Raw genomic sequence first — 25,430 nt, forward strand, 5'->3', positions numbered from 1 at the left:
TATAAATATTTGTAATTAAGGCTAAATCATATTAAGTTCCCAAACACCCTTCATCGTATTTTGATCTAATATTGTGAACGTTTAGAATGATTAAAATAAGTTACTTATTCTTCTTCAACTGTGCTCTCAAAAGTGTTGTATTTTCTTTTAAAGTAACTCAGTCTCCATACTTGGGCAAAGAAATCTGGAATATCCGTGCACTCCCCAAGGCTCTTTATCTGACCTAACAATTGCTGAAAAAGCACTGGGGAGTAAAAGTTATGGCACAACCGTAGGTGTTCATATTATTTTAGGAGAATGGAAAGTGTGGAAGAAGTGTTGCAGAGAGATATATTTGTATATATGAATACCTACCCTCCCAGTGACTGGGAAAAAAGTTTTAATTCCCACCACATAATGGTCCATTTGCCTCGAGTGTCTCAGAATGGTTCAATAATCACTAGCCATGTGTGTAGTTTGTTGAATTATTTAAGCTTATTTCCAGGGGGAAAAAAAGACAGGGAGGAAGGCAACTGATTCAATGCAAATGAAAAGCTTTTGAAGCTCCCTATGGTGAAGATGTGATTACAGTCAGACAGTTAATAACCTAGACTTAGAAAAATCTGAAGGTTTTAAAACTGTCTGGCCAGTCAGTAAATGAGGTTTTTCCACACTATCGACCAACTGCCATGCGTTGTAATGGTTTCAGATCTGTTTGGAGTTGGGAGTGGACCCACAAATGAAGCAAGAATACCACCCCCTGTACTTTTGATGATTAAGAAAAGTAGTTTGTAAACCTCAACGGTTTTCCTCTGGATTTGGGATTGCGTCTTCCGCGCGCAGAGCTTATAGAGCCTTTTGAGAGTGAGCGCCGCTGCTCTCTGAAAATGGGCGGGGGGGATAGTTGTTGATTTACAAAGTACCCCTATTTTCAAAGTGGAGTCTCTTCTCTTAAAATGACCACTACCTCTCCATCCATGGACATTTCATGCATGTTCCATCCCTGGAAGAAAGTGCCGCCAGAATTTCTGAGCAGCAGTACTCTTTCTGATCCTTAGAGCAAATTGAAATAGACATTTGGAGACCTAAGGTTTTATTTTAGCTACTACTCAAATCCCATTTGGTGTATCGCTAGAAATACATTTTTACCTTTTAAAATGTTCATTTAACATTTGTGGAGTTCAAACTCTCTCGGTTTATAAATCTCGTTACAGAGATGAGAGCAAGGTATGTTTGGTTTCATGAAGATTCTTTGATAATTAGACGTGTGTTAATATGTTTGTCTTCGGGTGAGTCCTTGCATCATTTATACAGTACTCATGAAGAAATGTGAACTTGCTTTGAAGACATTAAAATATTGTCAAGGATTTTTACTGAGTTGACTAAAGATGACTCGCTCTGAGACTCCATAGACTTAAAATCTAATTTAAGTCACCTATTTTCCTAAAATGTTCATTATTTTACTGTTGTTTATGAGGATGAGAGAAGAAACAATTTTTTTAAAAAAGCATTTTATCTTTTAAGAGGTTTTGAAGCTTTTCTGTAATAATTTCCTTATTAGAAACATATAAGTTATTTAAAACTAAGGGGTTTGGCCTGAGGGCTAATTGCAGCCTGTTAAAATTCAGTTGCAGTAATCCTATTTTTGTTGTGTGTTTGTGTGTGTGTGTGTTTCTTTCATAAAAAAAATTATTTTAAAAAAGTAGAGGCAAAAAGGATATTAACATTTCCAAATCACCTAAGGGAAATTTCTTCCTTCCAGAACTAAGCAATAAACTTTCTTCTGCATTAACAAATGTGTAAGATTTAGACAGTTTTGTATTCATCCTCACAGAAGAATTTCATTATTCACTTTTCTTTTAAACATGTAAAATGTCATAAGCCATGCAAAAAATTCTTAAATAGAGGATGATCAATTCTATAGCAAATGCAGCACCTTTAAATATTCTATCTCCTGCTTCCCAAATCAGATTAATTAATATTATTTGGGGAAAAGACCCAAATTTAAAAATGTTTTTTATAGTTCTATTATTGATGAAGTTTAGACCTTGAATGTAATCAGCAGTTTTTACTCCTCGAAACCTCCCCGTTCCTCATTATGAATGAAGCTTTTTTTTTTTTTTGTCAAATGAGACAAGGAAACAGTTACTTTTCTAATAATCATGTTTTTGCTTCACTCCCTACAAGAACTTATAAAGAGGAAGAAATATTAATATATTATTATCAGGAACTATATGAAGCTTAATTGATTTTACATTAAAAACATAATAATTCAATTTCTAATTTTTTCATCTTTTCTTGAGGGACTACACAAGAAAAGAAAACACTTTCGTGTTGCTTTTTGAGTAATTCACACATAGTAATGGCAATTCTAGAGAAGAGCAAGAACATTCTTTTATTGTATAGCACAGTTGAAAATAAAATTTTACCTTGACAAAATTTGGTGAATTCTACTCCCTATTTTTAACACTTAGTGTCAAACAATCAGATTTTAGATCAGGAGTCAAAATCCTTAATTGGCATACAGAGCATAAATTGTTCCATTTGGCATTACTACCATTTCATGCTGGAAACTGCGACATAAATAACCTTTCTTCCTCCAAGAGGGTCAATATTTGATTTATGCAATGCAAGTAAATCAAAAAGAAATGGATTGCTTACAAAAACTGTACACTCACACTCTGCTTCCAAGTAAAAGAATATTAAGAATATTCTAAAGCGAATAGACAATAACATGCACACTCATTAACACTCTTCCTATATAAATCACAGGTCTATGTTTAGGACAGTCATTGGATAAAAATAGTATTTCTTTACATTAGTGTAAAGAACAACATGAGAATCTGTATCAAAGGTGAGAGATTTAGCTTTGGGAAAACCCTGAACAGAATCTATAAGCCTTTAACATAAAGTTGTATTAATGTCATTTGTAGAGTATCTGTTTCGGTTTTATATATACTTAAATAAATGAGGCAGACAGGAACATTTTTCAGGAACACAAAAATGTAGAGTAGGAAAACATCAGAGTGTAGCATCACTGTATGAACTGTTTTCTGATAATATCCAAATCCGCAAATTGGCAGCATTTAAAAGGAAACCACAATTTTCAAGGTTTTACCAGACTACCTAAGGATACAGCAAAATGAAGGACAAATGCTTAAAAATTAATAGGACCTAAAAGTGATTGAAGTAAACATATGGACTATATATAATACAGAAAGTTTTATTCTCCATATGAGCTTATGGCTCAGACACAATGTACTTTCATAAAGTGAATATGTGCCTTTTTGTGAAATATTGGATCTATATTTGCATAAATGATATAAGGTACTATATGTCTAGATACCGCAAGGATAATCCTTGAGCAAAACTGGGTAAGGAAGATAGAAGTAGTAGCAAAAAAAAAAAAAAGAAAGAAAGAAAGAAAGAAAGAAAGAAACTTCAGCAATATAATTCCTACAAACCATGTATAGAAGAAAAAATTATATGATCTTATTACTATGCATTTAAAGGTGATCAGAAGCCAGTTACTACTTAGAGCAGCCCGCTCTCTTCTGAATGGCCACGCCAGTGCAGTGTGCAAAGTAAACAGCATTCATTCCAAAACATCGCATGAGCTTGTTTCTGCCCTTACTGTTTCCCCCAATGAAAGAAACGAATAGAAACAACTTGATTGCGAAATGCCCTGTCATTTGACAATGAAGAATGGGTTTGCATTACTACTTCCTCTCGGATTTGGAAGTTACAGGTCCCCTGGCAGGACAGTGAATTCTGTGTAGGAGACCGACTGCTGATGCACATCAGCTTCGGCATATTCAGAAATTGCACGAGGCTAAAAAACAAAACAAAAACTATGTCTCCTTAACTCAGCACCCTATTGGTGTGAAGATTGAAGGAGGGAGGGGGGAGAAGAGGATGTTAATTGATTCTTAGAAGCCAGAGAGTTGAAAAGTTCAGTACCCACAGCAATAAAAAAACAAAACAAAACAAAACAAAAACCCCAAACTTTGACCAGTGGAAAAAATAAAGCTGGGTAACACTGACACGAGTGTCTTTTGTTTTTGTTTTTTTTTTGTTTTCTTTTGTTTTGTTTTTTAGAAGGTGAAAGAACATGTTCTATGTTTAAGAAAATAAAGCACTTAAGCCTATATGCTTCGAGTAGCAAAATGGATTGTTTGCCTTGCTCTGTATGGGAAAGTCCCTATCAATAACAGGTGCAACTTAAGTGCACTGCATTAAAAGACTAGATTGTTCATTAATAAAGAAAGGGAGAAGCTCGAACTATAAATCAACGGGGACTCCCAGGGAGTTTTATATTAGGCAGTAATTAAATAATAGTTCATGTTGCTTTCTTTCACTGGAAATTACATCCTTTTCACCTCTTCTCTGCTAAAGCAGAGACATCCATTAGCACGAGTAGCTACAACACTTGTCAGAGGCAATCAGTGCCGAACAGCTGAAGGCCAACTGACGTGCACGCTCTTAAAGCCGGGTTACTTCTCTCCCCCAAGCCCACTGTCCTTTCACATGCATGCAATAGTCAGAAGGGATCACATCACCTAATGAAGAAAAACAGAAGCATATGGTAGGAAGGGGCCTCAGCAGGAGATGGCTGAAATGCCAAGGCTCTCACATAAACAAAATATATGCAAAAATGTGTGTTCATAGAAGCTGTCAGCCACAGCTTCCGGAAATAATAAGCTTGCAAAGGAAGACAGAGTTTTACCGTGACCACAGTTACCTAGGAGTCTGTATTTTTAGTTTAATTTTTTATTGCTCTATAAAGTGGTACACCAGAGCAGGCTAGTCCCAGAGAGTTAATTATGCATAAGCAGTTGCAAAGTTCGATTTTGCTGTATGATATTGAGCCACATATTCTGCACCGTATATTTTGCTCGTACCTACTGCAGACTTCCACATGACAGCTGAATTGCAAACTGTAAGTGACTTCATTGCTGCCTTTTTTTGAAGCCCACCAACTATGCAAAGGGGAACGTTGAACTGAGTTCATGAATTCACCCTGCCTGTGTAACTGAAACGTAAGTGGCTCCTCTTTCCGGAGATGTATTAATTAACATTTTAGGTGTGCATTGGGCACATTCTCCCTTACTGTTTCTTTCAAATGTGCTTCTGCGCGAAGTGAACGGTCTTAATCAAAATCCTTTCTTTCCGTAATAGCTCTGATCACAGGAAGGCAGCTGTCTTGCTACACTGAATCTTTACCTTTTGCCAGTGAAAATGCACAGTATGTCCCCTTTTGACTTGTCAGCTCCAATGTTGGGACAACCCTGGTGTTATCGCTTAGTATAATCAGTTTGACTGCAACCTTCAAACTTGTGTGTCCCTTTGCTGTGAATATTTTAATATTCCGTGATGATATTGTTAGAACTGGGGGAATCTGTAAGGACAGAACTCAAAGACAGAACCCTGTGTGATTTCTAAAATATGCTCCAGGCATTTTATGTACCAATGTTGACAATAGGTAAAACAAGTTATTGTTCTAAAAAATAAAAGTGATGCGGGCTCTCCTGTGGACAGTTACAGTAAGGGAAAAAAATGTTATCTTCAAGTTGAGTACACTTTAAGTTCGAATCGCATAAATAATACACCTTATTTCATTTAAATATTTGTATTTTATATGAAGGATAATCGTGTCTCTTAACGTCATATTTAAAATACATTTTCTTGCCTTTCACCCTCTGTTCTCAATGGTCCCTAAGAGAGAAACTATTTATTTAACCTAAAAAAAAATAGTTACTTATTTATTCTTTTATTTGGAGGATAATATTAAAATATACCTCATGCTTTTAATTCTTAAGAAAAAGAATTTATGGAAAAGGTACTGGGAATTTAGGGCTGTCTTTGCAATTTAGTGTCTTGTCTAAAACTAGAGATGTTATTGGTTATATGACAAAAAATTGGTGTAATATTGGCTTCCCCAATGCTCCAAATACTTCATATCCATTTATTGATTTGCTTGCTTCATTTTATGAACATAAATGAATAAATGGCATTTGTAAGCAATTTTCTTTCGGAAGTGTTATCTGGAAGGCACTTTGCTGGGCATTGACATAATTAGAATATCAGGACTTCTGTATTAATCCTTACTTTGAGCTGGAAAAGTATCCATAGGAATGCCCGCCTGTCAGAGTCTTACTGCTGGTAGAAGAAGCATGTGGCTATAAAAAGTCTTCTTGGGTCATTTTTAAAGGGTTTGTTCCCTCTTTTTCTCTCTCATCATTCCATCCTAACCCTTCCACGTTGAGTAACTGAGGAAACCCTCAAACACAAAACTGGGGAATTTGCACCCTAATGAACCACAGACTCCTAAATTCGCATCTGCGGGATCACGACGAAGGCAGAGTTTGAGTGGGTGGCAATTTACTGGAGACTATCAGGGAGCAACTGACTGAATGTCATATTCTACTCCCAGTAACATGGGCCGTGCCTGCACACATTTTACTCTCTGTGGACAAATACAGAGAACTGGATTGAGATATTTCTCAGAATCTTTTTTTTTTTTTTTTTTCCTTTTGGCTATGATTCTTTAGGTGGATCTGAGACAGCTCTGCTTGGCCCAGGATTGTCCCAAATGTCCTTTTAGCTACTTCATTACAGGCAACGGGAGAGCCAGAGAGAGCAACTTCAGGCAAAATGTTGACTCCTCGTGGCATGCCTTTGATTCCAGAGCGAAAGGTGCTCTCAGCATTCTGTACGCCCTTGATTCATCTCTTAATGCTTGGTGTGTTAGCAAAAGCTTGGCCCTGAAGTGCTTTTTTTTTTTTTTTTTTTTTTTTCTGAAGTACAGCCTTTCAGACACTTCTGGCAATTTGGTTTTAAAATGTGGACTAAAGACGCAAGATCGGTAGTGCCACGGGGAAAATCTGCACTACACAATAACTAGAATAGTTCAAAATTAAAAAAAAAATAGTAAAAATTTGCCTCAGTACTGTGGTCAGGTCGTTATGTATTCTGGTTTTAAAAAGCTTATCGGACAAATGTTTTGCAGGAGGAAATTTTGCAGGAGGCAATCTCTAAGAATTTTGAATGCTTGCTTAGTTTTCTGTAACTCTTAGAGAAAGTCTTCATGAATAAAACAAAGCAGACATCTAATAATACCTTAACATAATCAAAAACAAGTAAACAAGGCTATCACCATGTTCACAAATAGATTCAATTTCTTAAAACTTTTATTATCAAATAGCTCTTAGAGCATTTTAAGATTCTTCTCAATTACTATGATCATGTGCAATTTGTAACAGATAATTTATCTTTTACTAAACAAAATTATTGAAGGAACTGACAAGTTTTTCATGAAGAAAAATACATATGGCAGTAAGAATGCTGAATTAATACTGAATAATTGAATATTATTTCATCAACATGAAATTCTTCCTTTTTAATTATAATTAAAGTTTTTTTGGGAGAAGTATGTGTTGGTGTTATAAAATATTTTAAATGTTAAATGTATATATTGAGAACAAAGAAAGGTATGGGTTTTAAGAAGTGAATTATTTGAATATGAACTCACATTTTTAACCTCATCACAGGTAATGTGAATGTAAATTAAACCCATCTTTTTTCTTATATTACTAGGATTGTCCTATATCCTATGGAATTTGAAAACACTGAATATTTTTATATCTTATTTGATCTCATGAAAATGAAAAGACTAGTAATATCCAACTAGAGGCAAGTGGCAGAATCCGGCCGAACACATTTTCACAAATTCCACAAAATTAAGGACTTTGCTGTTGGCCGAGACACGATGTCTCATATTCAGCTCTAGACAGAAATCCTTTCTCTTCTCAAGACGATGCTCTCCCAAAGGCACCTCGTAGTGTGGTGCTCCGGTGCGGACCCACACTCCACAACTTGCCAAGAGGCACTGGCGCTGTAAGTGGAAACATGTTCGAATGGTACAGAAGCAACCCTGGGAATCTTCTACTTCTAATTTGCCTGACATTTCTGTTCAGTTGTAAATGAAATAGAAAAAAGAAGAAGAAAAAAAGCAGACCCTAAATACGTAGAAAATATGAGACGACGCAACTGTGTTAGACGAGCAAAACAGTGCATTCGAAAGTGAATAAGGACGTTGTGATTCTTGGGATTGCTGGATTGTTGCTGCCTCTCGGATAATATGATTTGACTTTGGGAACATTTAAATTTTTCTTTGTTTCAGTTATTTCCAAATAGGACCAGAAAACAAGGAAGGAAGGAAGGACAGACGGACGGACGAAGAGCTTGCTCTTGCCTTTCTTAGTCCCTTTGATATTTCTGGATGTTCACCCAGCTTGCTGTTACATATCTTGTTTAACTAAGGCTTGGTGTACCCGCTGCTGCATAATGATTTATTTATTTTATTGTTGAAAGTTTGTGTCAAGACTGTAATGTCTAGGGGCACGTTGGTGGCTCAGTTGGTTAAGCGTCTGCCCTCGGCTCAGGTCGTGATCTTGGGGTCCTGGGATTGAGCCCTATGTCCTTGGGCTCTCTGCTCTGTGAGGGTCTAACCCTCCCCAGCTTCTGTTTCTCTCTCTCTCTCTCTCATTCTCTCTCAAATAAATAAATAAAATCTAAAAATTTTTTTAAAGGCCTTAATGTCTAAAATATGAAAATACAAAATGCAAATGAACCTCTGGGTTAGATTCCGATAAGCATATACCCCTTAAGAAAAACATCTGAATGCAAAAACCAAAGAAAAAAAAACATTATATGTGATTGGTAGATCTTTTAATATACTTTTATATGGGGGTGCCGGGGCTGGATGTATTAAATGTGTTCAAGTATAAAAACACAAAGAACATGTGGTATCAGAAGCAATATGAGATGTGATACACTACTTTGCGTTTTAAGAAGAGTGTCAAAACATTTGGGGCTTTGCTTATTTTTAAACTTAGGTGTTTTAACAGTGACACATTTGCAAAGCTCTACATATTAGTTCCTAAAGGTTATTCTTTTTATATTCTCTAACAGCATACATTATTTGACTCAATGACAGTTATTTCAATTAGAAGAACTTCAGTTAAATACCGTTTTGGCAGAGTATCTCTGGAGACTGATGCTATGGCACTACTTCTCAAAAGGCTTGGCATGTTGCTTTCAAAACAGATGAACAAAACCACCCACATAAAATAATAATAATAATAATAATAATAATAATAATAATAATAAATGGGTCTAGTACAATTAATTTTCTATGCGGATTGTGGTTTTACACCCCCTACTCTTTTCCTTTGACAGGTAAATGGTTGAAGACAGAAGACTTATTATAGATTTTACATCCAGCCCATGAGGATTTTGACTGATTCCACTGAGCAGGCTCAGGTCAGCTAAGTCCTTCCCTTCAAAGCATCATGGGTGTCTCCGAGCATCATTGCAAGCTTGTCCTGGCAGTAAGCCAGGCTTCAAAAGCCTTTCACTGCAGTCACTGACTCACTAATGGGCAACTGCAGGCTTTCTGATTTTTCTTTCGTTTCATGTGTTCATTTGACATAAATTTAATTAAACCAAATCTGGTGTTAAAGCAAGACGAGATAAAAGTGATATGTCTCAAATTAAAGAACTGTGAAAGATACAGGAAACAGAACTATGCTTTTTTTTTTTTTTAAATCTGTTTCTGTAAAATATCATCAATTTCCGTAAGCTCACTACTTAAAGTCGGCCAAAAAAAAAAAGAGAGAGAGAGAGAGAACGGTATGCATTATTAAGAATAATGTGTATCCAAGGTTAGATGAAGGTCTTGGCCCCATATTCTCTGTAGTCAAACCTTTCATAGAATTCTTATGTTTTCTTTCATTGTCACACTAAAGGTAGTCACCTCTTCACAGGATATAAGACAAGTCTGCCCTTCTTCTGGCTACATAGCTATAGTTGTTAGACAGCTCAAAAGCATACAACAGCAGAAACATGAAAAGATCACATATTAAGTATAAAAAAATCATCATTTTTCAAAGGTCTCTTTTGGTTTTTTACTTAAGGCTAAAGAGGAGCTTGAGAGAGTGAAAAAGATCATGTTGCTTAAAAAGCTCCATTTAATTGCTTTGAATGTTGCTTTAGGAAACATCCGAGTTCCTCCTTTTAAAAATCGCTTTTTCCTCATTAAAAGAAACCTCACACGAGAGATACAGTATGTGAACTAAAAGCAGTTTTGCAATCTTTCTCAAGAATGCTCAGATTGATCCTTTTCTTTCCTGCAGCTGAAATCCTGCCACATCCTAGGACCACATCATAAGTTGCTGGAGGTAATATGATTACTCTGAGCAAATACAACACAAACTAGCAAGTGATTGCAGTGTCCTGTGGATAAGAATCAGAAAAAAAAAAAACAGAAGAATCGAGCTGGCAAATTGCGTGAGAGAAGGCAGCTTTCCTTGGAGCAGGAAACCGTGTGTGGCATGTGCACCCTGAGCATTTCTCGCATCCCAACTTTTGATAGCCAACCTCTTTAATTACAAACAGAACTCAGGTGCCTCTTCCATACTCTCCTGCCTTGATTACTTTCTGTAGATTTCGCTATGATTTACACGCAGGGTTTAGGATCATCAAATCCCTCTGCGACATCTTTCATTTAAGAGATGAAAAAATTAAGGGCTCGCAAGTTGACGTGACCAGCCCAGGGTCACACAGCCAGTTATTAGCACAGCTGAGACCAAATTCACATATTCTGACTCCCAGATGAATGTTTTCTTTTTGTTTTTTTTTTTTTTTTTTTTTTTTTTTTTTTTTTTTTTTTTTAGCACCTCAAGTACTTCATTACAACAGATATTTTAGATTCTTTAAAATAAACTCTTCTTTGTATTCCCAGGTGTGTGTCGTGTCTCTGACCAAAGCGAAAATATTCCAATGGTATAGGTGGAATTAAATCTGTTCAAGATTCTCAAGAACCTCATATATTATTCCTTCCTTAGTACTCAGTAAATGGTATCTGTTGGTCAATCCTTTGGTTTCAGGAGTTATTAATGGGACCACTTTTCAACGATAAGTTATACAGTGTAGGCATTATCCATGGAAGCCACTGAAATCTTTAATATAGCCACAGAACAGGTCCTACCTTTCACCAACAACCAAGCAGAGCAATGGCCCTCAATACAAGGGACTTTTATTTCATCCTTAAGAGATTCCACTTTAAATTTTACTCTGAATCCAAATGGCCATTGAAATAGAAAAGACCAGTACTGTTACAGCCCCCCTTAGACATAAAGCCTTTAAAAAAAAAAACTCCTGACTCTTTTTAGGCATGGATCTGAGTTTACTTACAGAGTTATTACATACTTTCTGTATATTATTTGTCTATCTATCCACATTTCTAACACAGGCTCTAGTTTTATTTATTTTTTATTTTTTTAAAGATTTTATTTATTTGAGAGAGAGTAAACATGAACGGGGGTGGGGAGAGGGGCAGAGGGAAACAGAAAAACAGACCCCCCACTGAACCGAGAGCCAGATGCACCTCGGCTGGATCCCAGGACCCCGGGATCATTACCTGAGCTGAAGGCAGATGCTTTACCGACTGAGCCACCCAGGCGCTCCTGGACTTGAAAATGCTTGATGAGACTTTGTCAAGGTCCACAATGATAGCATGCGTCAATACAGTTTCATCAGTGTTTGTTCAATGTATTGAGTTCATTTATTCAACGAATCATCATTAAAAGAGCACTACATGCGGGCACCTGGGTGGCTTCAGCTGATTAACCAACTGCTTTCGGCTCAGATCATGATCCTGGAGTTCAGGATCGAGTCCCGCATTGGTCTCCCTGCTCAGCAGGCAGTCTGTTTCTCCCTCTGATCTTCCCCCTTTCATGCTCCTGCTTTCTCTCCAATAAATAAATAAACAAACGAATAAAATCTTAAAAAAAGAGATTACTATGAGCAATTTGCTGCATATATACAGCATATATATAATGGTGAGCCAGACTCTGAGCACTTAGTAGTCATTCTACCTAGCAGAGAGGTCATACTTTTCTTAGGCATATATCATAATATCTGAGTAATTTTACAATATTAAACTTGACATATTTTTTCTAATGTTTGTAATTTTTCAATTCTGGAATTTGTTAAGTATTTGTTTTCATAAATGATGAATTTCTGGTGACAGACCACAAAGATTGAAGTTCTAATAAGTTGCTATATGATTCAGCCGTGCTAGGTGATTGAGTTGTTGGATCAGAATTGAGACTGTCTATAATTGAGAATGTTTATAAATATCACCAGTCAGAATATCTAACAACCAATTTTTAAAAAGCTCAAATAAATGTCATAATCACCAGTGTTAACCATAAGTTGCAGAAATAAAAGTATCTTTATTGTCTAATAATATAATGACTATACAATTGTCCTAAAAAAAAAAAATCTCCCTTTCTTAATTTGTTGCAGGCCTGTATAATCAAATATGTTAAAGAATATGTAAGACCACTGTATATTTGAAAGATTTGTATTTGTGTCTGAAATGACTTTATACAATACAAAAGCTGGCTCTCTCTTCAAATATTTAGTAAGTGGCTATTGTGGAATATAATATGTAAGTTTGATATATTTACTAGGAACAAAAATTAAAACCTCAGGCGTTCTTAGTACAAGGTTTAGAAAAACAGGCAAAATGTAACTTCATTCAGGTAACAAATGCACATATCCTTGTTGCAGCACAAGATCTTTGCAAAGCAGAACGACTCCCAAGGTACAAGAAATTCTGAGTGTGCCCTTATGAAAAATTTTTTCAAGACTCTGAACAGTAAGAAAAGAAGTCTGGCAAATTACTATCAAAGATTTGTTTGGGTAAGTATGAAAAACTAACGTTCACCTTAACAGTGTTCAGACACAAACGGTTTATAAAAACCAACAGGTGGAAAATGGAGTTCAGAACAACAAATAAGAATTTAAATAATAATCTGTAGAAATCAGGTTTTGAGACTTCTCCCTGATATTTAATCTCATTACATGGCATTTCACCTCTAGTACTTAGCTCTTGGTTTAACGACTTAGCCACCATTATTAGGCAACCAGCTCTTGAAGATGAAAAGTGTAGGCGGATCCTTGGCAGAGTCTATGCCCTTCCTTTTCAGAATTTAAATAATACCTAAGGTTTGGTGGCTGGTGTCCTGAACCTCCTCAGAGTGAAATTATGGTGCAAAATAACCTGGTACCACACATGAATTAACAACTGCTTTTTTTTAAGCAAGCAGTATTTGGTGACGTCTGGTTGAACGGTGCTCTCTGTAAGTTTATGCCCACCCCTGCCACCCATCTTACTTGGTATCCTGTTAGAACCAGCCTTTCACACAGAATTCTGTCTGGGTCACATGGCATGATTCCTCCTCCTCACCTCACCTTCCTCCTCCTTTTCTTTAAGAAAACCACAGTCACAATGAGAACAGTTCATGCCTGTCATATTTCTAATCAAATATATTTCATTTGGTTTATATCCTTTCTTCTGATTGACAAAGAGCCTTGGCATGGAATGTCTTGGTCACAAATGTTATTGATCTGATACTAAAGAAGAAAACCTTGGTGGAAACAGGAAAACAGTAGTAGGGACTAAATGCTGGAGAGCAGGAGTTGGCAAACTCTTCTGGTAAAACCCAGACAATTGATGGTTGCGGTGTTACAGGCCATAGTCCTGGTCTAATCACTCAGTTCTGCCATTACAATACTGATGCAGACCTGTATAAAGTTTTGATATTTTGTTTGTCATGAATTTTTGGCATTAACTTTGAGTTGTAAAATATTGCATTAGAATATTATTTATTTTTATTACCCAGTTTCTGGGCACCCCCCCTTAAATTCTGTGACCAAGGTCAGTGCTTCACTTGACTTAACCTACTGCCAGCCCCGTGAAGCTAAAAAGCAGCCACAGACAATACATAAAGAAATCAGCATGGCTGTAGGTCAAGAAAATTTTATTTATCAACGCCGCAATTTGAACTTTATATAATTTTCGCACATCGTGGAATAGTGTTTCTTTTGATTTTCCACCATTTAATATCATAAAAATCTAATTTAGCTTGTGGTTTGTATAAAAATAGGCAGCTGGCTGAATTTGGACCTCAGGTCTGAGTTTGCGAACTCCTCCTTTAGAAATTTAGGTATGTTTCGTTTTTTAAGAGACACGCACTGCAAAAGTCACACAGATATGAAGAAGGCTATGAAACAAAAATGGTTTTCCAAGGAAAATGAAATTATGGGTAACTGTTTCCTCTATAATGTGCTTATGTTGCTTTCATGGTTCAAACTGCTGAAAATATGAATGGATAGCTTATTTTTATAATTTTAATAATGTTTTCCCTCTTGAATTGCATCAGAATGTCAGAACTGTGTGAGTGAGTTCACTTTTGATTGACTTGTAATGAAAAGTTAGTCTTAATGTGAAATTTCAAACCAACCATTGCTTAGCCTTAGGTCAAGTTGCTTATGATTTATGGACAAGAGTGGGCACACCACAGGCACTCAGCTGTTAATTCATTATTGTTTGATGCTAATTTATAAACACATATTTGTATATGTATAGACAGTATACACATCAAGCGTTTAAACATTCAAATCCTTGGATTTAAAAACAAAAAACAAAAACAATTATAATTACCCCTCAAGCATGCACTCCCCCTCTCCCAAACAGGAGAAGCATATGAAAGAGAGGTATCAAGGCGTGATCAAAAACAGACAACAAACATGGATTTGGGAGACAGAGAGAATCTAGTTCTGTACCTCAAATCTTCTTCTTTTTTCTTTTTTCCCCCCAAATCTGTTTTTTAAAGAAGTGGTCAATAAGTAGAATTTCTTTTCTGTTATTAGATTCCAGGAAAGGAAGAAAATAGGTTCACTACTACTTCAGAGCGGTGGGGAGGTAAATTCATCTAATCACAGAGTCAAATTTGAAACCAAAAGTCACCAAAAGTGGTTACAACTCTTGTGTTCGTAGTTCTGCATGGGGATCCATGAGCTTGACTGTTTAATTAACCACACAATCTCCAACAACCTTCCCCATAAAAAATGTATTTCATATTGTAAACTGCTTATTTTCCAGCATACGTTTGCTTCACAAATCGTCTGTGAGTGTAGCTTTCTAAGTGCTTATAAAGTTATGCATGGCTTAAGTGAGGCTGTAAATAAATATCTGGATGGAGAAGTGTACTACCACCAGATTTCAGCCTAGTTGGCACGGGGATAATGCTTTGGAGCAATTCAAGTCTGAAACAGCTTCAGTGATACCATTTAAGCTTGAGGTATATTGGCAGAACAAGGATCTGACTAGACTAAATTTGGCTTAAGCCACCTATTACTCATACCCTCTTTCTACTGCATTCACACTCCAATTAACAAACTGTATATGATACACACACATATATTTATAGTTTATATTTTTCCTGTGTTGGCAATGAAACTTTTTAAATTACTTTCTGTAAGCTGTAAGAATTTACTTGGTAAGATGAGCCTGGTTTTGGAAGTGGTGGGGTGCATGGGTTTTTCCTGTTCATCCTAGAGAAGAGTTACGTTTGTACCCATCACCTCTATCCCACCCCCACTTTCCACTCAGCTCACTGTGGTATAGGGACCATCCCTATCTTTTTGTAAACACTAAAATTCAGAAGGAGGCTCTGTGCTCAACACTTGGCATAGACTAATACAAAGAGAGGTACATTGACATTTCAAAGTTAAGGAACTTGGTCAAGGTCACAAGGTCAACATCTTCTGTAATAACATACCAATCTACCTCTTTCTTAATCAAAACCTATGTTTTTTTTTTTAAAGGTCGGGTTTATTGAGGTATAATTTAAATACATGAAAAGACACAGTTCTCTGAGTTTTGACAAACCTAAGTGTGTAACCACAACCACAACCAGCACATAAAATATTTTCACCTCCCTAAAACGTCTTCCCTTATTATTCTTTATAATAATAAAGTCTTCAGTGTGCTTCCCCTAACCTCAGATCCTGGCTTACAGTGATCTGATTTCTGTCCCTATAAGATTGTGTTTGCTAAAATGTCATAAAAATTGAACCATTCAGTATGTGGATGTTTGTGTGGCCTTCTTTCATTTAACATAATAGTTTAAGACCCATCTTCATTTCTGCATGTTAATCCTTTTTTATCGATAAAGGGACAACTTGATACAGATACATTGAAAAATTGACAAGCAGTGTTCCGCTGTACAGAAGTACTCACTGTAATGTACATTTGGATTGTGTCCAGTTTTTAACAATTATGAATAAAGTTACTATGACCATTTGCATCCAGGTATTTGTGTGGACATGTAATTTCACTTCTCTTGCATAAGAGATTAAGATTGCATAAGAGATTGTAAGGTTATTGAGTCGTAAGTATGTTTGTTGTGTATGTTTCCTTTTTATCAGAAACTGCCAGACTGTTTTCCGAAGTGACTGTGACAGTTTTGCATTCTCATAGGCAAGACAGGAGAGCTCCACTGGTTCTGCGTTCTCATCAGCCATTTTAACAGATGTGTAGGGGAATCCCATTGTGGCAATTTGTCTTCCCCTAATGGACAGTGAAATTGGGCATCTTTTCCTGGGCTGGTTTTGTCATTTGTCTTGTGAAGTATCTTCTCGTTATCTGGCTTTTTAAAAAACTGGGCTACTTATATTCTTGTAATTTTTAAAATATATTCTGTATACAAACATTATATCAAATATATGTTTTCCAAATATTCTCCCTGTCTGTATTTTTTACCACTTACTTTTTTTTTTTTTAAACAGTTCTAAGAAGTTTTAACAGCAAAAGTGAGAGGCAGGCATAGAGACGTCCCGAATATATCCTATGCCACACACACGCATGTCTTCTTCCACTAACACCATCTCGCATCAGAAGGTACACTTGTTACAAGTGACGAACCTACACTGACATATCACAGTCACCCTGGTTTACATTTGGGTTCACTCTTGGTGTTGTACATTCTAGAGGTTTGCAGAAACGTATTAGGACATGTCATCGTTGTAGTATCATACAGGGGATTTTCATGGACTCTGGGCTCCATTTGATCATCCCTTCACCTGAAAGTTCTGGTTAACTACTGATTTTTTTTTTAAAGATTTTATTTATTTATTTGTCAGAGAGATAGAGTACAGGCAGGCAGAGTGGCAGGTAGAGATAGAGGGAGAAGCAGGCTCCCCGCGGAGCAAGGAGCCGGATGTGGGACTTGATCCCAGGACGCTGGGATCATGACCGGAGCTGAAGGCAGCTGCTTAACCGATGGAGCCACTCAGGCATCCCTGATTTTTTTTTTTTTTAAGACTCTCTTCATAGTTCTGCCTTTTCCAGAATACCCTATAGTTGGAATCATGCATGGCACTTTTGGATTGGCTTACTTCAGGTTTTGCCATGTCTTGTAATGGCTTGACAGTTCATTCCTATTTAGTGCTGAGTAATATTCCACTCTCTGGCCCATTCACTTACTGAAGGACATCTTGGTTGCTTTCAAGTTTTGACAATTATGAATAAAGGTGGGATAAATATATGGGTGGTGCAGACAGAAGTTTTCAGTCCTTTGGGTAAATATTAAGGAGTACAATTGCTAGATTATATGGTCAAAGTACAGTCTGTAAGAAAGTGCCAAATCATTATACAATGCTGCATTCCCAATAGCAATGAATGAAAGTTCCTATTACTTCACATTCTTGCCAGCATTTAGTGTTGCCAGTGTTTGGGATTTTGGCCATTTTTAATTTTTTTTTTATATTGGGTCTTTAAGAAAAGTACAAGCTCCTTAATTTTGATGGAGTTTATCACTTTTTTTAATGGTCTCTGAGTTTTCTGTCCTATCCAAGAAAGCTTGGCCTAGCCCAAGGTCACAAAAAGTTCTCCTATGTTTTTTTCTAGGAATTTATACTTTCAGCTTTTACATATGTGTCTACAATCCATTTGAGTTCATTTTGGGGTAGGATGTAAGATATGGACAGAGGTTCAGTTTTCTTGCAATTGAAAGACTATCTTTCCTCCCTTTGGATCTTTGTCAAAAAAACAATTGCCCATATGTTTGTAGGTCTAATCTGGTTCTCTATTCTGATGCTTTAATCTCTGTGTCTATCCTTATGCCAATACATACTGACTTCATCACTAGAGCTTTATTGTGAATCCTGAAATCAGATAGCGTAGTTATTCAACTTTGTTCTTCTTTTTCATTGTTTTCTTTTAAACAATGCTTTATAACAGAACTTGATACTAATGTACTCCAAATAATAATATTATAAATATGATATAATTATATTAAACAATAATAATACCTAAAACCTTCTTAAATTATATGTTTCAGTGGGTTTATTACTTTGAAATTTATTACTCTCTCTTACTTATACCTCTAAAAAGAAAGTTTAAATGTTTTAAGGAATGTGGTTCTTAGTAAAAAATATTGTTCTCTAACAGTTCAAAAATTCAAGACTTTGGCTGAAGGAATCACATGTAGAACAGATTATCAAAATGTATTTTTAAAATACCCATCTCATATTTTGACAGTCTGTTTAGGCTAACATAAGTTTCAAGATAAAGCTGAAATCTGAAGTAAAATTACACATTTGTTTTTTAAGAAGTATAATTCTTGAAAATCAATTTAAAATGATAAATATATACAGCCAATTGAAAGATACTCATCTATTATTATTCTTATTCTGGTCTCAATGATTTCATTTCCAAATGTATCTGGAAGATTATTGGGAATTCAGGCCTTTCATAATTTTGATTATATGCTCGTCCTTGTAATGAAAGACAATTTTATTCTGAGTCCATTTGAAAAGAGAGGGAAAAGGAACATGAAAAAAATGGTTACAATACTCTTGCATGTTTGGGCATTTATTGAGGACTGAAATAAGCCTGAAAAGTGTTGGCAGTGGGAACAGAAACTCAGGAATGGACATAGTGAAAATCAGTCCGTGCTTGGCATTCCCCTCTCAATAATAACCTCCATATTTTATCACTTCTCTTCGGTAAGCTACTTACATCCTCTTCTTGGACCTGCTGGCAATCAAAATTACATTTATTGAGTGCTTACTCTATGCAAAGGCAAAGCATGGTCTTATTTGCTTGACAAACTTTATTTCTGATTTATGATGGTTAATTTTATGTGTCAATGTGGCTAGGTCACTGTACCCAGATATTTGTTCAAATACCAGACAGGAGATCTTTGTGAAGTTATTTTTTGGATGAGATTAGTATTTAAATCAGTAGACTCCAAGTAAAGCAGGTTATCCTCCATGATATGGGTGGTCCTCATCCAATAAGTTGAAGGCTTTAACAGAAAACAGACTGGGGTCCCTGAAGAAAGGGGATTCTGTCTCCGGACTGTCTTCGGACTTCAACTGCAAAATCAATCACTTTGTGGGTTTCTAGTCTATTGGTCTAATCTGAGTATTTTGGACTTGTCAGCCTCCACAATAACATGAGCCATTCCTTAGAATGAATCAATCTATCTATCTATCAATCATCGGTCCATCCATCCATCCACCCATCCTTTTGGTTCTGTTTCTCTGGACAATGCTAACTAATGAGATTTCAACCCTTCTTAAACTTCTGCTGGAAATTTCCATGTTTCTTCCTTTATTAATCTTACCCCTATTGATATAGGCTTGGGATTTCCCCTACCTATTTCTCTATGTCTAAAATAAAAATCTCTAGGATTCATCTTTTATTTTATATCACCACTTCCTCTGACCAAGTCTATAGTCATCATCATCATCATCTCTCTCTCCTGAATTCATCAAAATTCCTAATTAGTCTGCCTTCCCCTTTCTTCCTTTTTCCCACTACATTATCCACAATACTACAAAATTAACTTTATAAGATACAGTTCTAGTATTGCCATTGTCAGCCTTAATTATTTGGGTGATTTCCCACAGATTTTGGGAAAAGATACCTAATACAAGTTTTTAAGATGAAAAATACATGAATATAGCCATGTAAGGCATAGGAGAGTTTACAAAAAGTAGGATCACATTTAGGCTTATTTAAAAACAAAATATACTTAAAACATTTTAATGAATTTTGAAGAACAAAACAGGAATATATCAGTATACATGATTTCCTTTCATATTCTTTAATTGGCTTATCTATTCTGGGATTAATTCATTGTGATAACAAACAAACAAACAAAAATACCTTGCTATTTAATAGTAAGTTACTATGTATTACTCCATAATCTGAATGTTTTAACTTGATCCTTTTTTGGGTTAAAAAAATGGCCTAATAGAGGCAGACAAAATATAATGGAAAAAAAATATAATGAAAACATCAGATTTTGTTTTTAGTACATATTCAGTTTAAGTCTAGAACTTCTACTTCCATGCATTCATTCTTAGGATCAGTCCGTATGTCTTCGAGCCTCTTCAGGTTTCTACAATGTTGGGGTTAAGGTAGAGTATGAAATCATCCATAATACCCAGCTTGCTAAAATGTAACACAGAGGCTGCCGGGGGCAATGGAAGGTTTCAGAGAAGGGCATAGGCCTTTGGAAAGCAGAGGGCCGTGGGGCCACTCAGCTGTTTGAATGCTGTGGGGAGTTGCCTTTCCTGAAGCTGTCTTAGCCCAAACAGCCACCCCATGATCTAAGAGATGTATGCATTGTCCCCTAAAGCTAAGTTTAGCAGAACTCCTAGAACAAGGTGATCAGCACATTGTATCTTTCCCATAATCAGACTTCTATCTCCTGTAAGCCCTTGCCCCCCATCACTTGCTTGTATGATTATCCTGAACTATGAACTATGAATAAAGGTGAGAGTAAAGAAGAGCAAAGGGTCTTTCTTTCTGAGCATTGCCCCCCTTGCCTTCTCCTCTCTTTCACAGCCACGTCTGGAGTAATCTCTCATCCAACGGTACAGGTTTTGCTGGCCATTCCCAGCACTACACCAGGGTAAAAATACTTAATTCACATGTAGATTGGGAGTTGTTAATAAGATAACATATGTGAGTACCATGTTGGACCCACAGCAGTCAACTAGTAAATATTTAATTTTTCTCCCTTCCTCCTGTAGAGAGACCAAGGAAGTGTTTTTCAAACTCTTTGCCATGACCCAAAATCCATAGTAAGAAATGCATTTTTCATTTTTTAACACAATATTTCGTAGCACAATTAAAAAGTTTGTAACACACACACAAACTCATGTCTGCATCCATGTGTGAACACCCTGAAACGTAAAATAGAAACAAAAGTTTCACAAAACAGTATTTTTATATGATAAACTGATATTTTATTTTCTATTCCCGTCTAGTCTATTCCATTTAACTTAGTCTTTTCTAGGGCTGATTGCCACCACTTAGATGATTTTATGACTCAGTAATTGGTCTTAAGGCATAATTTGAGTAAATTAAAATATTTTAAATTTCCTTAAAATATTTTATCTTTCTTTTGGTTTTCAGAAAATTTATGGGCTCTCTCACACATCTGTTTGGTAAAGTTTAAGAAAGAAAAGAGAGCAAGATTCATACTGAGTATATTGGAAAACAGATATATATTTTTTGCTCCTCCCAAATTAAGATTTATATTTACATTTTTATTTTAAGTGTGTAAGTAGACACAGTAAATTATATAACTGATATAAGATTCAAAAATTAAATACTGCAATAAATTTCTGCATGACATGGAGCCAAGAAAACACTGATGAATGAAATGAGCCAAGAAGTCTCAGTGCAGAAAACTTTAGGGCCCTGAAGAGGTCCTGGGGTTAGTTTGCCAGTTCACCCACTGGTGAGGCACTGGTCTCAGAGTGACCAGGTACAATGAGGCCAGAGATGAGTAATAAGGTAAAGGGAAGAGCCTTACTGAAGATGTGAAAAGTGCCTTAATTAGTACCAACCCCTTCCAAACCCTCACGTGCAAAGTCACAGTAGCCTTTAACCTCAAGCCAGAATAGAACAAATACCGAACCACTACTACTACTAATACACATGTGCACACACACACACACACACACACACACACAATGGAATATTACTGAGCCATAAAAAAGGATGAATACTTAACCATCTACATCGACATGGATGGAACTAGAGGGTATTATTTCTGAGAGAAATAAGTCAACCAGAGAAAGATAATTGTCATATGGTTCCAAGCATATGTGGAATATAAGAAACAGCACAAAGGATCATAGGGGAAGGGAGGGAAGACTGAATGGGAAGCCATCAGAGAGGGAGACAAACCATGAGAGACTCTTAATTATAGGAAACCAACTGAGGGTTGCTGGAGGGGAAGTTGGTGGGGGGATGGGATAATTGGGTGATGAACATTAAGGAGGGCATGTGATGTGATGAGCACTGGATGTTATATGCAACTGATGAATTACTGAACTCTACATCTGAAACTAATGATGTATTATATGTTGGCTAAATGAATTTAAATTTAAAAATTTTAAAAATAAAGTTTTTTTTTAAAAGAACAAATATTGAACAGGAACCCAAAAATGAACCAATGTTAATCTTCTCTAAAAATATTGAACAAATTGTTTGAACAAATCATAGATTTGGATTTTGAATATTGATGCCCCAGAAACAAACCTTCTTTATTCTGGATTTGGTATTGATTTTGGTTGCCAGAAAAGAGAGGCACCCTCAAGCTTAGGCAAAAAGGAGATGTGTTGCTGGGACATGGTACAAGGCTAGAACTGGAGTGTCACCAAGTAATTCTAAGCAATTCTAAGTCCATAATTGCAATTCTTTGATATTTTTCATTTAAAAACATTTTTTCTCCAGTTTCATTGAGGTATAATTGACAAAATCATATGCATTTAAAGTGTAAAATGTGATACTTTGAGATACATATACTTTGTGAAATAATAACCACAATCAGGTTAATTATCACATCACTTCATTTAGCTACCCTATTTGTGTGTATATGTGTATGTGGTGAGAATCCTTAAGCTCTACCCTCAGCTAATTTCAAGATACAAGAGCAGTATCAACTACTGTCACTGAGCTACAAATCAGGCACTCAGAACTTATTCATCTTGTAATTGAAGGCTTGAATCCTTTGACCAGCATCTCCCCATCTCTTCAGCCCCAGGCCATGGTAACCATTATTCGTGTTCTGTTTCTACGAGTTCAACTTTTTCTTTATGTATATTCTATATATAAATGAGATCATACAGTGTTTGCCTTTTTCTGTCTACCTTATTTCACTTAGCACAGTGACTTCCAGTTTATGCACATTGCTGCAGATAGCAGGATTTCCTTCTATGTCATGACTGATCATAGTCTCTTACCTCTTTATCCATTCTTCTTTATTTATCCTTCCATCGGAGGGCACATTTTAAGGTTGTGTGTATATGCTGGTGATTGTGAATAATGTTGCAATGAACATGGGCGTGCAGATCTCTCTACGAGATACTGATTTCATTTCCTTTCGACATATACCCAGAAGTTGGATTACTGAACCATCTGGCGGTTCTATTTTTAAATTCTTGAGGAGCCTCCTCACTGTTTTCCAAAATTGCTGTACCAATTTACATTCCCACCGTCCATGAACAAAGGTTCTCTTTTCTCCACATCCTTCCCAACACACAACCGTGGTTCTTAAACATTAGTGCATATCAGAATGCCCTGGAGGATTGTTAGAAACACTGATTTCTGGGGACGCCTGGGTGGCTCAGTTGGTTAAGCAGCTGCCTTCGGCTCAGGTCATGATCCCAGCATCCTGGGATCGAGTCCCACATCGGGCTCCTTGCTTGGCGGGGAGCCTGCTTCTCCCTCTGCCTCTGCCTGCCATTCTGTCCACCTGTGCTCGCTCTCTCTCCCTCCCTCTCTGACAAATAAATAAAAAATCTTAAAAAAAAAAAAAAAAAGAAAGAAACACTGATTTCTGGAACCTAGACTCAGGGTTTTTGAATGAGTCTGGGTTGGAGCCCGAGAACTTGCATTTCTAAGAAGTTTTTAGGTAATACTGATGTTGCTTGACAGCCACTGCCTTACATGACTGCGATTCTGATGCTGTTGGAGTCAGTGAAACCTGAATTCAAACTCTACCCTACCCCATCCAAGCAAAGTGACCTAGGTAAAGTAACCTCCATTGTAAGTCTCTGCTTCCTCTTCTGTGAAACGGCAGTATTAAAAGGCAATCGCAAGACTTAAATAATACAACAAACGGAGCCCAGCACATGTTATGCAGTCAATAAAATGACTACTACAATTGTTTAAATGCAAATTGATAGTATTTTCATATCGTCAGATATTTTAAGTTTTCCAAGTCTGTCTCCCTAGCAATTTATGTCTGTAGGCAACAGTGGTAGACGCTAAAATACGAACAGGGAACTCAATTACCAGTCTTCATTTGAGATTTCCCTGATTTTGTTGACAATCTGTGCATGGGGGTTTTGCGCTTTCACACGACAAAACCATTTGAAGATAACAGTATTTCATAGCCCTTCTGATTTGGCCCTTTGTTTTTCTAGTGTGCTCAGGTACAAATAATTTTCCTCCAGTAACATCCACCGTGAGCTTCTCTCTGGCTGTGACTTAGCCCTTCTTCAGTGTGATAGGGAGTCACTGTTGGCCTTTCAGCTGGGGATATCCACATGAGACAAATATCTAGGCAGTTATTTAATTCAGAACATCATGACATAAATAAGCTAATTGGAAATGATGAAACCCAAAGGCAATGAGGACTCTATACATATGCATGTGTTAAAAGATATATATTCACACACACACACACACACACACACACACACACACAGATGTTATAGGGAAGTACTTACATCAGTTTCCAGTTCATCCTTGTAGAGAGGATGGAGGTAAGTCTGTAGTTACTGTATCCCTCTCTGTTATGGCCTCATCAGATCTGTGTTCCTCTTCTCCAAGGTCCAATGATCCCTCACTGTGAGCCGCAAGTATCTAGGCTCGTAGGTCTGTGTTTCAGTTAAAGGCCAATTCCTAAGCTTTGAACTTGGGGGCAATGAAAGCTGGATGCCCCAGCACTTTACCGGGGTAGAACAAAGTTCTTACTCAAAAAGCTGCGAAATGAAAGTTGACTGAGATTGATGGACTGAAGGAGAAAGTTCTGCCTTGAATGAAAAGCTAACCTCTCCAGGCCATCTCCAACCTTTACCTGTCCTTTGAATTTTTCTCCCACACTTTTGTTTTTGTTTTCACCCTGGGGAGTGTTTGCGGGAGAAAAAGTGTCAATGACTCAGTTCAGTTTTGTAAAGTACTAACAGTTCTTGAGAGGAAGCATGTTATATTGAGTAAGTGCAAAGTATGATTATTAATCTTAATATAATATTTTAAGCTGCTGCCAGATGGTGAATACAATGAAATATTTTGATAAATCCTTGTTGTATTTTCAGAGACTTAGAGGTTTATTGAAAATATGAGGTTTTAAATATTTGAACACGCAGATGCTTTTTCAGATAGGTGTGATCAAATCCTTTTCTTTCTTTCTTTCTTAATTTATTTTATTATTATTATTATTATTATTATTTTGCAAACAACATGTTGGAGTTTTAAAAGGAGGGTGGAGCTAAGAGAAAAG

General features: G+C 36.5%; 1 long non-coding RNA gene across 1 annotated transcript in view; it reads left to right on the forward strand.

Moving 5' to 3' along the window:
* LOC125083041 (uncharacterized) overlaps nucleotides 1-10,414 on the forward strand; it is a 74,435-nt gene extending 64,021 nt beyond the window's left edge. The window contains exons 3-4 of the long non-coding RNA XR_007122151.1: nucleotides 9,220-9,303; nucleotides 10,176-10,414. This is a non-coding gene — a long non-coding RNA (uncharacterized LOC125083041). The remainder of the gene's footprint in view (nucleotides 1-9,219; nucleotides 9,304-10,175) is intronic.
* Nucleotides 10,415-25,430: the final 15,016 nt, after the last annotated feature.

This window comes from Lutra lutra, chromosome 13, assembly GCF_902655055.1.
Source record: "Lutra lutra chromosome 13, mLutLut1.2, whole genome shotgun sequence".
Lineage (NCBI taxonomy): Eukaryota > Metazoa > Chordata > Mammalia > Carnivora > Mustelidae > Lutra > Lutra lutra.